A 10,540-nucleotide genomic window follows, 5' to 3' on the forward strand; every position below is an offset into this window, starting at 1 on the left:
AAAATAATAAACACGGGCCATAAACACTACGGCAAACTTAAAGGTTTTTAATCAAATTCAGAAAATATATTTATGGAAAGCAGGGAGAAATAGAGTCAGGAAGGTACATAGTCGGAGCAAAACTTCAAATCTTAGATATCTTGTATGAAAGTTTCTTTCAATACGATATCATTACGCCCAAAAATAAATCCACAAAATATATACATTTAATGATATTCGACAACTGTTTTATAAAGATATTGTATTAAATGTCAAAATGTTTGACGTGACGTTTAACAAGGAAACAGACCCGCAAAAAAATACCAAAAACTAAAATTCTGATAGTATAAAAAAACAGTAAAGATCTAGATGTAAGATATATGCGAAAGGGATATTCCACTCTCTGTCACCCAATCCGTTTTATCCATGCACAAAATTTGGCGGCATGTTCCTTCTAATTTGTTCAAATTGACTTTCATTTGATTTTTATGCCGTTTGTAGGGTCTCTTGGCATTTATACCCAATTACTTCGTTTTATTTCCTGTTTATCAGACTTCAGATTATCTGTACGGATTGAAACCACAATATTCTGTCTATGTGAATTCGGATATAATTGGACGGTCATGTCTTACTTATCTTTAACCATGATATATTCATTAAATTTGATACCGACAGACGGTAGATAAATATTGCTTCATAACCGTTTGAGTTTGTAAGGTTTTCCATAAATATCGATCGAGACAAAGTCAACATATATACAGCGGAGACCAAATTTTGTTATACATACACGCTACTTCATGAAGAAAAAAATCCGCTCAATTGCCTAACTGTAGTAGACGGTATTTGCCCTCCGGCCGAATCGCATCAATCAATGTTATCCACTGCGTTAAAATAGTCCCTGCTCAGCACGGCGTTCAGCCAATAAATTTTGCCTACCCCTGCGAAAGCAATTTACACATTGCTTTGAGAATAGTTGTCCAGCATCGATATAGCCCATTTTAGAAGAAAAGGGTTTGAACTAAGTTTTTTAAGTATTAAAAAGAAGTTTCCGATTATATCGCGTGGATTTCAAAGGGCGACCACTCACGTTGCCCCATCGGACATGTAAATATTGCTTTGAAAAGTAATAAAACGATCATCATATGGAGCCGAGGCTTTGTTAAAAGATGGAAAAAATATTAACGTATCTCACACCGAGTCTTAATGCCTGTACACCCTTTCTTTCTAATACAGAATATCGTTATCTTAATCGACATCCAGTAAAAGACTATCACAATTCCTGCTGTGAATCAATGTGCGAGCAACAAATATTTTTTTGTTTTGTAAATAAAATCGCTAAACACATTATTACGGCAACAAACAGAGATAAATATATAAATGATGACAAATTTGAAAGCAACCTATATACATTTTTCCTTAAAATACACGTTTGATTTATCTATACTTTAACAATATAAAATAGACGGCAAAATAAAGCTAATATGTCTCCCTTTTGTCACAGTTTCGTACAAAAAATAAAGTAAAATTTATCAAATAATAGAAATGCGTATACACACACGCGCGCATACATTGTCAATGTCAAGTTTTGTCGATATATTAAAAGAAATCTTAAACAGAACAGAACAGAACAGAACAGAACAGATAATTTATTCAGACTTGTACATGTGTACATCGTCAAATATACATTGAACATAATAAAACATCAATAAATAAAATCACAATGATCGAAGTTATACAGGATGTTCACATTTAACAGATACAGAGGATGAATTAATCTGTAATAATTGTTGATAAAGATAATCTATCTATTAAACACCAAAAGAAAATTTAAACCAGTTCACAAATGATGTGTCTGAGATTTTCTTAAGTATAAAAATGATTATGCCGATCGTGTTAAAAATATGTAAACAATATTTTAATGGATATACAATTACTGAAAGTCGAAAAGCTCGGACCAGATAAAAAGTTGTTTTTTTTTTTATTTCATTATAACTTGACCTACAGCTGAAAAAAACTCTGTTGAAAAATAATAATTTCAAAGCTATTTGAGAGAAAAATACTAATCGCAAATACAATGAAGGTCAGATATTATTGAACACATAGTGGGAACAATTATCTTTATCATTAACTTTGCACTTGGTGACATGAAAACCTGAAATAAAGAAGTATCAAATTTCAAAACAATTCACGGTTCATTATATACATAATGATTGTCCTTATTTAAAACATTTTAGAAAGAATTTCATGAATGATCACGTTATGTGTATTGATTCGCTTGTTTACTAGATTTTTTTTTCTCTATCTTCGGGAATGATTCAGAGTTGATATGTATAAGTAAATTAATGATAACAATACATGCATTCAATTGGGAAAATGAAGCTAAAAAGGAAAACAAAAAAATAAATAAAATCAGAAATAAGTAAACCGCACTCAATGTTTTTTTACAGGTCTTACTCAAAAAATGTTGTAAGCGTTACATAAATAAATATTTCTTCTTACCGCATGTTTTTAATTAAGTGGATACGAAATGTTCCATAACACTAAAAATACATTTTTTAAAGAAGATTTTATTTATATGTCCTGTAAACATTTTTAAAAAATCTCATACTATACGTTCATAATACGCAAAATAATATGAAACACACAACGGTATGTCAGTCCTGTAAACAAATATCCTGAAATGAAAAGCACATATAAACATTTGTGTCCCGAAATATACAAGAATCTTCGTAACATCCCTCCTGACTTTTACTTGTATCGACACAACTGTGCCCGTCCTGAAAATACAAAGAAAAAAAGTTATGAAAAAACTACAATTTGAGTATATGTATTAATAATTATAAGTTTCATTTTCTCACATAAGAATTCGAGTACAATCTTAATTCCCCCCCCCCCCCCCTCACCCACCAAAAAAAAAAATTGCCACCCATTTTTCATTGATTTAAATGAAACTAAAAAAAGAGATTTTATATGAAAAACAAACGAATTAGAATTTGACAAAAAAAAGTATCTTTATTTAAATGCATAAGCAATATTCATTTATTTATTTATTCGGATGCAAAGCGTACACAAAAATTAATTGATAATCATAATGCGCCGTTATCAATTGACATTTGTAAACAATAAAAACGATGCGTTATTAGATATTTCATATCTCAGATATATAAATTTAGAAAAAATGTTTCATCGACATATTTATTATCGATTTTATTGATAGTTTTAAGTAGTGTAATTACAGTTGAGATAAAAGTTCGCTATTACGTATTCTAAAAATTTCATAAAAATCCGCGATGAATCTCTTTGATAACCAGCAAACTCGGGTCGTTAAGTGTAGAACCCTTTAACCATATGGTTTGGTCGTAAAAACACTATCTCAATTTACCCTAGTCCAAATCGAATTAATTCCCGTATTCTAACTCAAGATTGTGCACAGTTATCCCGTGTGTTCCCGTCGTTTTTATTTTCATGCAGATGCTAAAAGTATGAGACCCAGTAACCATAGCAACCACGCGACAAAATGTTTTCAAAATGGAACAGCGTAATAAAACTATAGAGCTATACCAGTATACATATTTTTCTCTATTTCAAGCTGGTTTCCCCCCTCCCTCTGAACGAATCTAAACAAATTCAAGATACAGATTTTTGTGAATATCAAAACCGCGGAGTGTCGGCAATAAATGCCAATCTTTCTGGTCTTAAAATGTTGATTTCGTCTCGAATAGAGCCAGCAAATGCGGGCAAAATTCTTTTTCTCACTGTATGAAGCCCTAGATATGTCAAAAGCGGACAAGATGGAATATAACTAATGCCTTCAGCTCCCGCTGTTTTAATTCTGTTTGAAACCTTTACGACTCCCCGCATATTGGCTTCAATGAAAAGATAAGTATGTTGTAAATTGGAAACTTCAAGACTTGGATGGGCGAATTACATACATCATGTTTGCAGATCTTCAAGGGCTTCATATTCCAGGCGAAACTTGCAAAAAACACATTTAAAGCTCACAAAATACAATTCTTAGAATATCACATTAAATTCGTGTTGTTCAGTCATGTTTATATGTATTTTAAAATGAAAATGTCTAATAGGTGAGAATCTGTGAAATTGGCGGTGAAATAAATGAAAGCGATAAAGCATTTAAATTGCATTCGGAAATTAAAACTTTATTTTACAATTATTACCAGACGTATATGCCAAAACATTTATTTTCTTATGTGAATCAGAACTTGAATTGAAAAATGTGCTTTATTTCATCTTGCAATAAACACTTTCTATTATCATTTATTTTCATAATATAAATACTGTTATTTTGTTATTTCCGTTTATTTCCACCAAAGTATTTTTTTCATGCATTTTTCAGGGCCTATACACTTCTTTTAGGAAGATTTCCGTGTGTGAATAAATAGTCTGAATGCCAATTTACTAAAGAAATGTCTCAATTAGCATTTATGTTCCTACCATTACGGAAAACCTTCATAAAGTATAAGTTTTGCCATCAAACACCCAGTAAATAAAAGGGCAACTATCTTTCTGGTCATAAAACTAAAGTAAAACTAAAATAAAAACCAACATTTTATTCGTGTTTCTTACTCTCGAACGGGATGACCTTCCTAATAGATAAATTTTCTACTATAATAACAAGTGATACTAAATCTTAATGTTATTGGCAATTATAGAAATGTAAAATTCACACTAATTTTTTGATTTGCGCCTGGATAACCGTTCAGATAATATTTTCATTTGGTGTAGGGTTACTTTGCGAAACTATAAATATATATTTTTAGTTTTATGCGTCCATAAACCTCCAAGACCTTGATGAAATGATATATATAATAACACGAGCACTGTGAGAAAAATTGTTAACAATTTCGATTTTTGTTGTTTTAAAAAGAAATGCACATTTATTAGAAAGGCATATTTAAATGAAACACATTTTTGTTTCGTGTAGTGTGTTTCATTTATTTGTAAATACCACATATTTCGGAAAAAATATTGACTTGATTGAGATGTCTTGATTTGTTCATGGATACATGAAAATAAATAAATAAATAAATAAATAAATAAATAAATAAATGAATAAATAAATAAATTATACTTATGCAGAAACTACTTTCCGGGGTGAAACATTAAATAGGCGTTTTGGGTTTTGATTGAATTGCTTGCCGTATTACCATTTACGACAATCAAAGTAAAATGAATTAAACAAATAATTATCTGAATATACTTGGATGCAATTATTGAAATGGCAAAACATCATCCTAACAGTCAGACGTCTATTTTCCACATTCTCGGGTTTTTCGCACTTTGGTAATAACATAGCGCAACTGCTGAGAAAAATATTTTTATACAGAATATAAGCTGTGTTCACCATTTTTTCATTGATAATTGTAGCATTAACTTTAGAAACAAGGATTTGATTTAACCCCCTTAATCATTCTATTTATCTTTCAGTCAGTTCTTATCTTATTTTTTCTGAAGCTCCTGTGCCCAATTATACGATAATATTTTATAGGGAACGAAAAATAATATTTATGCCAATTTCTCACGGTAGCGACCGATACATTTCTATACAATAAGCTTATTGAACACATTAAAATGTCTGGACATCGTTTTTCGTGTTTTTGTTTACAGTTCACACAGTATTTTCATAGCTAAAGAAAACCAACAACATTGAAAACAACATTTTATGAAGAATATTCATGAGCAAGTTCTGCATATTTCAGAACAAAAAATAACAAGAAAAAAAATCTCGTTTTAGTCACATTAATATTTAAAATTTAATCTTTACAATGATTTAACTTTATAAAGTATAACGTCATCAAAAATAATTAGAACAAAAAAATGCATAATCACCCACGTAGAAGAGCTGTCATGGCGTTTTTCCCCAGTTCGCGATTTCGCTACAAGTAACCCGCCGATTAATGTGAACCATTATGTTTCTAAATGGCTCTTTCTATTGCTCATAATGTGAGGTAAATGTGAAAAAGACGAGATGTAAAATTTTGATAGTCCGTGAAAATGTTTAGTCAATCTACCGCGTTCACATATAAATTGCACAGAGATCAGTTACTGTAATGTTTACATTGTATTATTCCGCCGAACTCTTTTTCAATATGGCCGCTATCGTGACATTTTGCCGTTTTATGAATTTCTACATTGTTATGGGTAAGCGAACTGTTCTGTGTTCAGCGTTAAACGTTTTTGCTTCTTTTTCTGCGAGATGATATGGCACATTTAAATATCAATTAGTATATAATACAAGATTCTCTATTTTAAAGAGACATGTACTTTTGTTATTAGTATTCGCGAGAATTTTACCAGCTCATTGATTTGATGTTTTTAGATAGATACAGTATAAGGGAGACTATACCATTGTGTAATTATACAACCTTAGGAATCATTTAAATTGTAGGCTGGAGGGTGCAAAATGGACTTTTTGTTCAGATTTTCTGCTTTTGTACATTTTGTTTGCAAGAAAAAAAATCACTCAAATGTGAACGCCTTCGTGATTATTCATTTTTGACGTTAACCCTCTGAAATTTGCATAAGTAAACGGATTTGTCATCTTGTGTCAGAACTATATACGAACTGCTGGGCCTCATTTTACCTCACACATTTTGAAATTGTTAAATCAAAACAGAATTAGCAATTGTAATTAAGGCATAAAATTAATATTTTGAGAAGTATAGTCGAAGTTAAAATGTCTTTAAACTAAACGCACCCCCACCCCCAGAGCAGAGCGGGAAGTAGTTGTAAATGATATGTAATTAAAACTATAAACAAGCTTCTAATTTTTAGTCCATGCTTACTAAAAGTTATATCCATTTTTACGGAAATAATATATGAGAAATGAATATATGCTTTTTTTAAAAAAAAAGTCTTATTAAGGCTTTCATTTAATATATGTCATACCCTATCTGAAATATCTTTTTACATTTTGGGCAGATTCATGAAATACCTTATACATGTTTTATATAATATGCAAGTAGACACATGCATGAGACGAAATATGAATATCTAATATGTGCCAATGACTTTTTGGGTACAGGCGAGACCTACGTCTGGGATGAAATTGTAATCTTTTTTTATAAATCTGAGCATACTTTATGGTCTTTGATGAACAATCACCCTGTTGTAGCGAAATAGTGAATGCAGACGCGGCAGTACCGAAAGCGGAGAACGTCCCCAGTCACTGATAACAGTCAAAAAGTACTATATCACTCGAGCCTTTTAAATTTTAACACACTCGTGCCATAAATCACCAAGTCCATTGTAGGTAAATGTGAATTTAGAAAGCATGGCTTTCAATTGTAAAATATAAATTATATGAGACAAACGATAGGTGTGAAACAGTTTAGAACGATAAAAAGAATAATTATGTTATTGGTATTGGTGGTAAAGATTTTAAAAATGTGTTGAAAGTGATAAATTATTAAAATTCAGCTGATTCATTTTCATTTTGCACTCAAATTGATTCAAACCAGTGGCTCGAAAAATTCTATAGGTATTTTTTTTATTTACACATCTATGAAGACCATTTTTTATAATAACCATTAAATGATTTAAGTATTATTAAGGTGTTCATGGTATTCCCAAGGAGTTACTCTGATATGCATATTTCATAATAAGTAATTTAATTTATATAAAATAGCTTATATACAGATGTAGCTTACGAAAATACAAGTATCTAATTCGGTAACATATGCCTTGGAAAGAAAAAGTCCGAATGTTCCAATATTCTCTAAAATTAAAACTAAATCTTTAAGAAAGCAAAACAGTAAAAGTGGGTAAATAATTTGCATAAGCATTTTGTCAAACAAAACTAGAAAACGCAAGGCTAAGCATGAAGTGTCTCGAAACAGCATTGTGATAATTTGAAACACAGTTTTACATACTGACCGTATTTTGAACGAATTCAAAATTCTTTTCACTTGAGATTTCAGAATGTTTGTTTACGTATATGTTTTGCTTTGTTGTTTTTCACATCCAAACAAAAAAAAAAACAACAAAACAACAACACGAAAACTAAACACACTACAGACATGCATGTGGCGTTTTGGGATACCTTTAGAAACTTCAAAGCACACCACAAACCATATTGATTCACGATTTGAGACCAGACTAAGAATGAAATATTGTGGAAAGGAAGTAAATTATAGATCATTTGGATTCATGATTAAAGAACAATCTCAGATGGAAATATTGTGGAAAGCCGGAACATCATAGATCATGTGGATTCATGATTGCAGAACAATCCCAGATGGAAATATTGTGGAAAGCAAGCATATCACATACCATGTGGATTCATGACAGGAGAACCATCTCAGATGGAAATATTGTGGAAAGCAAGCATAACACAGATCATATGGATTCATGATTGCAGAACAATCTCAGATGGAAATATTGTGGAAAGCAAGCATATCACATACCATGTGGATTCATGACTGAAGAGCCATCTAAGATGGAAATACTGTGGAAAGCAAGCACATCGCATATCAAGTTGCAACATTGTTAAAATGAAACATTAGGAGACAGAAACCACATCACATACCACTTGGATTCAAAGTTTGGGACAAAACATTGTCTTTGACATGGCTGGAACTTATTAATCAGGTGCTAAAATTTTGAGACTCCATACGTCGTTTCTAAACATGGAACCTTGATTTTGGAGAGTCAGTGCGTAGGAACTTCTACAACCTATTGTAGGATAACGCCAATGCTGTCAAGTGAGTGAGTGAATTGGGTTTTACGGCGAATCGTCAAAAACTACAAACTTGACAATGCACAAATTAAGCCACATAAGGTCATAGTCAACATGTAGTTATAGAAAATAACTAAACAAATGACAAATTCTACTAAATATCCCTTTCTTGCTTTGTAAAAGACATACAATTGTATATACAAGTAATAGTTAGTGAGCATGGAATTAGTTTAAACACAAGAAAAGCCAAATTTTGAAGACGAAAAAGAAAGCAGCCACCTACAAGAAGTTTCAAAAGTCCTTTAATCTGATATATATGTTATCATCTGAACTTGAAGAAAACAGTACGAAACAGTTTTTATTCTGTTTACTTTAATTTTTGCCAAATGTAAAGACATTTTAAAAATCAAAGACCCGACATAATGCATGAAATACTCATTGGATATTACTTTCACAGAAAAACGGCTTTGCCGAACAATCGTACCTGCAAGAATAAAAAATCATTATGTATCTTATTCATTCCGAGATTATAGACCTAACTGAAAAATGCTGATGTACTTGCACGACAAAAATTGTGAAAGGGAATCCAGCCGACAAAAAAACCAAACCCAAATGGAAACATTTCTGCGCTGTCACATTAACACCAGTGTAACACCATGGCATATTTACCCTGTTGAACCGAGCGTGTGTTTTCATGCTTCACCGCTCCTTTCTCAGGGTTAGTGAGTCATGGATGAATTCAAATGAAGGTACTGGGAGCGGACACTGCATCCAACAAAAGGAAGACGTCACAGGGACATGATGGTGAAAACAATATTTCAGTTAAAGCTGCAGATAAAACCAGCGTGCGTTTTTTTCTTTAAACAATGAACAAGTTTAACTTTGACGGACTAAATATATCTCAAGGTAAGCTGGTCAAGGATGACTTCCAAGGAAAGTTCTTGGAGCTGGTACAACCTCAAAGAATATGGCAGCATTTCAGGGACGAGTCACAGCTGTAGCTAAAACCACGAAGGCATATACTTCATTTTTCCTTCTGTGTATTTGACTCACTCATTGTCTTCTCCGGATTGCCTTGAAGTAAAGTTTGAGCTGGTACAACATACAACAGTAAGGCGACATTTCGCGGACGCTTCAAGATCAAGAGACAAAACCCCGGAAGAACCACAGCTGTATATAAAACCAAGGAGGCTCAATATTTCCTCTTTTCTCCTCGCAGAAAAATGTGCTTCAAGTGTTGTTTTTTTACGGACGTCATTTTTAAGACAGCTTATATTTGATATATGATTCATGAAAATGACTGTCCACAATTATGTGTACATAGTACCAGCGAGCATAACGATTCAACTAGCGTAGAACTTACTTCTAAAGCTACAGAATGGCACAGTTAACTGCTAAATTGGACAAGAGCATTCAGACAAAGTAGCAATGTCTTTATATATGTTTGACTTTCTGTTTTCTACAGACTTTCAAAACCACCTTATATTTGGTTTCTATGTTTATCCATCATTGTACGCAAGATAATTTCAACAAAAAGGAACAGCGGTCAACTTAGTGTTTAGCTTTTCTTATTTTCAGCGTATAGAAAACGCAAATTCTATTCCATGATAATTATTCTAGTATTAATATTCTTTATGAATCCAGAGAAGCATTTTTGTTAAGAAAATATTAATTACAAAATGAATGCAAATCTATTTCACATGTACCAAAAAATCACAGGCATATAGGTCGAGGTATTTAGTTTGACATTCAGTTGTTTTAGTGACAGTATGTTCAACTTAAACTTCTTTCTATGTTATGCTTTGCATATTGATCAGGCCAACTAACTTTTTACATATAAAATATGATGACAGTTCTAGTATC

The 10,540-nt window shown here is 31.9% G+C and overlaps 1 long non-coding RNA gene across 1 annotated transcript; it reads right to left on the reverse strand.

The window, feature by feature from the left end:
* Positions 1-1,601: 1,601 nt before the first annotated feature.
* Positions 1,602-6,215, reverse strand: LOC123561809 (uncharacterized). The gene is made up of 2 exons (XR_006688533.2): positions 5,830-6,215; positions 1,602-2,756 (listed from the first exon to the last, which is right to left on the reverse strand). It is a non-coding gene; the product is annotated as an uncharacterized LOC123561809 (long non-coding RNA).
* Between the last annotated feature and the right edge of the window lie 4,325 nt (positions 6,216-10,540).

The sequence above is a fragment of the Mercenaria mercenaria genome, chromosome 10 (genome assembly GCF_021730395.1).
Source record: "Mercenaria mercenaria strain notata chromosome 10, MADL_Memer_1, whole genome shotgun sequence".
Taxonomy (NCBI): Eukaryota; Metazoa; Mollusca; class Bivalvia; order Venerida; family Veneridae; genus Mercenaria; species Mercenaria mercenaria.